Raw genomic sequence first — 6341 nt, 5'->3', positions numbered from 1 at the left:
TATATANATATATATATATATATATATATATATATATATATATATATATAATATAATATACATGTATATAAAGATATATTTCAACTTCTATTATAAATAAGTGGTAATCGTTGCTTATAAAATGTACTTGTCATATATTTAATTATTATATTTGATATTTTCTAACTTTACAAATTTGATGTTCAATAGTTATGATTTTTAATAAATTGTGATGGCTTTTATATCTTCATTTTATGCATACCTTTTACATATATATATATATATGTATACTTGTGTTTAATTATATAATTTTGTTATAGAGAATTAACTGAAATATTATAATAGGCGAGAAACATAACATAGAACCACTAGTACTTTCTGGAAACAAGGGCATAATTTGTCCAAATGCAGAGAAGACAATTACTCACTCGTAAATTTTATTTTACATATTAGAATATAAGGTCTTATTAAAAATGTTTGCATATACACTGCTAAAAAAATTATGGGATTAAAATCAGCGCAAAAAAAAGCAAATTCAAAGTTATGTTCTTTGCAAAAAATGGTTGCAGAACGATTTTTAAAAAGCATTTTAAAACTTTAAATCTAAATTTTTAACCGCTTCAAATCTTATGTATTTGCAATAAATTTCGCTATAAATTTATCACTAATTTACTCCTTTTTAGCGCTGATTTGAAATGCTCTAGTTAATTTTTTTACAGTGTTATTGGTAGTATTAAAAATAATATATTTTATTGTGTTAATGATAAAATATTTATAAAGGTCTAAATAATTTTTTTTTATATCACACAGAGCTGCTGTTATCATCTATTTTAAATATGTTACAGATCTATTTTACATATTAATGCGAACATGAAAAATGAATATCAATGATGGCAAACAAGCAACATAAAAATCATGAAGCAGAAACATCGTATCAGGAAACATCTGATGAAATTGTGATGATAGTATAAGTAAAGAGGTTGATAAGAAAATTGTACAATGTTTCAATCAAAGAGAAAAGGAGAGAGAAGAGAAAGAAAGAGAATGTCTTTATCCAATTAAAATAAATTTTGGTATCGATTTTAATCTGGCTAAAATTATTTTTTATATTAAATTCTTTTTAGATCACAAGTAAAAAAGGGAGCAACGGCACGTGTGTTAAACATATTCAAAGAAAGTTAAAATTTATGAATTAACTAAAATAGATGAAGTGAAAAACGTTATAAACTACAATGGAAAATGCAGAGCAACAAAAAGTAAAAGACTCATATGAAAACTTTGTGAAAGAAACACGCGAGCAATCCATTAAGGCCAATAAATTACGAGAAGATCGCAATAATATTTTGAAAGAATTAATACAAATAACAAAAAAGAAAGGCGATAAAAAATAAATAATATAAACACAATATTTTGAAAAAATACGAAGCCTATAGTATGTATAGTTATAAGATTCGATGTTATTGATTATAAAAAATTATTTTGAATGTTATTCAGATTTATTAAAAATTTAATGAAGTACTTTCGTGTAAAATACTAATATGTTATGTATATATATATCACAATGTGTCTGGATTCATCTTTCTTCCTTTTCTCTCCAGGAAGAACTACTAATTACAAAAAATTATTATATTTTAAATGTTATTCAAGTTTACTAAGTTTATTATTAAGTAGTTACATGTGGAACACCCGAACATGTTGCGTCAATATTTATATTATAATAATAATTTCTTTACAATATTAATAGTTTTTTTATACTCATTTTGTTATAAAAAATGTATGAATAAATATATTTAAAAACACTTTAAGCACATGATATCATACTTATAATATTATGTTCATTATTATATTCATTATATTCATTATTAAATATTATATAATATTCTAACAATACTGTTATCAAAAATGCATTTGGCACTTTACATGTGTAAAGAAAATAAAAACATATAATACATTAAAAAAGTAATACATTAAAATGACAAATGTTATAAGAGCAAAAACATGATGATAGTCATAAAGAATTCCTGAAAAAAAAGCATACAAGTAATCCATAAACTAGTAAATTATGACAGGAATGTAATAATATTTTGCAAGAATTGATATAAATATCAAAAATAGTCATTCAAATGTAATAATATAATAACAATATAAACTTGTAAAACAGATCCATCATGCCCCTATGATATAAATAAAGTAAACATCAGTGAATTTTATTTCTTCTTTTTGCGCGCAAAAAGGATAGAGATTCACTGATGTTGATTTTACTTTTACTATAGAAGCATGTTGGAACTATTTTATAAGTCATTGGTTAAAATTATTTAAAACTCCTTTGATATTTTTTAATGAGTTATTTCATCACATATGTTATTCCGTTTGTCTATATCTGATTCATGTTGTCTTACAGGTTTATTACTCTGTACATGATCTTATGCCTCTATATCTGATTTCTCATTGTTTAGAGGTGCTTCAAATAATTTCAAATCATCCATATTAACTAAATTATGTAAAACGCAATATGAGTGTATAACATGCACCATGCGTGGAATGTCTCTTAAGCTGAAATGATACAGTTGGCGAAACTGTTGCTTTAAAATGCCAAGTGCATTTTCAATAACAACTCTACATGAATTTAATTTTTGATTAACAATTCTTTACTTCCATGTTAAATGCCCATTGTCTTTGTATAGAACGACTATTTCTGATAAACAGGGATATGCACTATCTCCTAATAAACAGTATTTATCTAGAATAAAATTGATAAATTGAAATACTGATTACTTTCTAGTTTTGACATTTTTCACTTATTTTCTAATTTCAACAAACCTCCACATAATTCATAAATCGTTATTTAATGATGAATTTTTAAAGACTCGAGCATCGTGAACGGAACTCGGATATTCAATAAAAACATTCAAAAGTTTCATCTTATGATTAATCATTCCTTGGATATGCAATGAAAAATATTATTTTAAGATATATTTTACAGTTAAGAATCATCTTCCAATGGTTTATTCTAATATGAGATCCATCTAGTACCTAATAAAGTATATGTAAATAAAACATTTCTAATGAAACATGAATAGAAATATATAAGTACAATATAATACCAATGACATTAGGAAATTCTTTCTCTCGAAGAAAGTAATTTGCAGTTTCTTCTTTTTCCTCTTGTGTAGGATATTTTATTATATTAGGTGCTAAAGTCATGATAAACTCTGTGACTCTTGTGATTATGTTATATAAGATACTAATTGCAACTCTGAATCGGCTACATCTCGATAGGCTTTACTTTTATGTCCGACAAATCATGCGCACAAAAGCACAATATATGTTTTTCTGCTGTAATTTTTAAATGTTCCCCTCGATCTGAAAAAGTAACAGACAATAAGCTATATATATATCCCATTTAATTACCCTAGGCAAATATCTTAAAAAATAAGTTTCAGATATTTCAAAGCAGAATAGTTTCGAGGGGAACATATTTCAGGTCAAGTTGTTTCTTTCCTAAATAGAAGCGCTAAAAGATATGAAGATCTCCACTTTTTAAAATGGAATTATGATCTTTTTTATTAATTAATAATTCCTAAAACATAAAAATCCTAAGATGGAGAGCATAGACTTTTACATAACGCATAACACATAATGCATAAGAAAATGAACCAATCAAAATCAAAGTCCTTTATTTCCTTCCTTTTCATGACATAAAGGACTTTGATTGTTTTCTTATGTTTCATGTTTTATGCGTTATGCAAAAGTTTGTGCTTCCCGCTTAAGACTGGAATAAGACTACGTATTGAAGGTTGAGATTAAAATTTGACCAATCAAAATAATGCTAAAATTCCTTTGTTCTTAGTTAAATTTCTATCTTTAATTTTCAATCTCAATCTTTAACGCATATTCCGATCAAACCATGCATATATATTTTTATGACACTCTGTATATGAAAACAGTAATTATAACAATGATTCTCTTTAAGAAACAATAGATTCTTTCCAATTAACCTTCTCTTAGTTTCATTTTTATGTCTAACTTATTTTACAATTAAAAAATATTTATTTACGTTGAATACATGTAAATATATTTACTTACTTTGAATACATGTAAATATATCAGATACTTTAAATCATCTTAATTAAATCATGTGCTAATGTTCTTCACAATTTAAAATGCATTATGAAATCTTTATTATTATAATTTATGACAATTTTTTCAATAATGTTCCACTTTTATATGTTTTATTTGTTTCATAAGTCCACATAAAGGATATAATATTTGTATTCTTTCACAATCTAAAAGGTTAACCATGGCAGATTAGATTTTATACTGATTTAAGTGATACTAAGTCTACATACTAAGTCTACATAAAATTTCGTACCATCATTATCTTTAATTGAGAATGTTCCTAATGGTGGAAATGTATTAATATCTTCGTCTTCATCAGATAAATCTACCATTTCCATGTAAATAATAAAAGATGCCTTTTCATTATAATTCATTATAGTAACCATAGGTCTTTGAAATATTATTTCCCGCTAAAAAATATAATACGAAATTTTATACATATTATACATATATATATATATATATATATATTACATAAAACTGATATTTTATGTGTTGTACAACGAGATTTTTTAAGTGAATTGGCTACAAGATAAAAAAGTTCTCGGATAAAAGTTCCTGCATAAAAATAAATTTTCAGTGCAAAAATGAAAATAAGAGTAACAATCACCAATGTGACTTTGATCTTAACAAATGTTATCTAGAACATGATCCTGAACAACATTCAAAAGATTTTAGCTATCGGTCGGACTTTGCGTAATACTAATGTCGGCGATATTGTATCTTTCAAGCCTTATAACTCGAAAAGTATTTCATGAAAAATTATTTTATTATAGTGTTTTGGAAAATTCTCGAAATGTACTACAAGAATATGCAATAAAAAATAGAGAGTTTCATTTAAAAAGTTCAAAGTGACATTACTCTAACCTATATATATAAAAACTTCTTGAATATAACTATCTTGGATTTATTTTGATTTTGTATTTTTAAAGTCGCAAATGACTGTTCTATAAGGATATTCAAACGACCGTTTATTGAATTATTACTTTTACAATAAAAATTTAGTTTAGAAATAAATAATAGGGCATGCAAGAGTCTAAAATACAAATTTTTATGTTTAAAAATCAAAATACACAGTAAAATTATTGTATTTTAATCGGTTAATAATTACGATATAACATGTTTCGACCTATTGATTAGATATATAATAATCATAATGATGTTACGATTATAATAATATAATAATCAAACAGTGTTGATAGACGTGGAATTCATTATACATATATGTTGTGAGACTAGTTGAAAGAGGAACTGAAATTAATCGCTAAAAGGTTGGACGACCGATTAAAAAGAATTTCTTGATGTTTTAATAAAAATATAATTAATAAAATTATAAATTTCATTAATTATCTTAAGATAAAAAGCAAACAAATACGTCAACTCTGTAGAACTTATCAATCTGTCAAATATATTAATACAATTCGATGATATGATAAAATTCGTCAAATTCCAATAATCAGTGTGTAATAAATAATATATTGCCGTAGTCAGAAAGTAAAATCAACAGAGTCATAATCCATGTAAAACTGAATTCTTCAATAAATAAAAGTTAAATTATATATGAAGATGTAAAATCAGTCCAGGAATAAAAATGTATAACTGTTACGACGGACAAATATTGATTAAAAGAAAAATAATCGAACGAGTGTGATTTTGATAAAGCAAAATTAGATTTTGTTTATAGTCGGAATGTATGCAGGTCCTCAGTATCAGTTTGGAGATTAAAGTGATTTTTTGTTTTTTAATATAAAGCATCTCCGAAAATAACCGCTTGTTGTAACATGATTCTTCGTCAAGAATTTCAATATTATTTCAATCGAAATCATGTTCGAATCTATTCTCGATTATAACTGAACGAGAAGATGTGCTTCAGCGTATATGATTTCGGTGCTCTGCAATTCGCGTTTTTAGCTGTCTCCTCGTCTGTCCTACATACGTCACAATTATCGCACTTAATTTTATAATATTAGTGACTGAATTATTGTTCAAATGCAATCACTTCTCTCTCCGAGATCTCGAATCGATTTCCAGCATCATGAATACAATAAAAATTTTAAAATAGTGATCAATATCAATACATACTCTATGCACACACACACACACACACACACACACACACACACACACACACACACACACACACACACACACACATAGTAGTATATTAATATANANAGTACGTTAGTTGTTTAGTTTAGTATTACGTTAACTTAAGTAACCTATAGTTAGTATACTAACAACAA

General features: G+C 25.5%; 1 pseudogene; it reads right to left on the bottom strand.

Moving 5' to 3' along the window:
- Positions 1–2402: 2402 nt before the first annotated feature.
- On the bottom strand, positions 2403–3000 carry LOC105627746 (annotated as a pseudogene).
- Between the last annotated feature and the right edge of the window lie 3341 nt (positions 3001–6341).

Source organism: Atta cephalotes (assembly GCF_000143395.1).
Source record: "Atta cephalotes unplaced genomic scaffold scaffold00010, whole genome shotgun sequence".
NCBI classification, from domain to species: domain Eukaryota; kingdom Metazoa; phylum Arthropoda; class Insecta; order Hymenoptera; family Formicidae; genus Atta; species Atta cephalotes.
The sequence above is the reverse complement of the archived record's forward strand: the minus strand, read 5'-3'. Positions and strand labels throughout refer to the sequence as shown.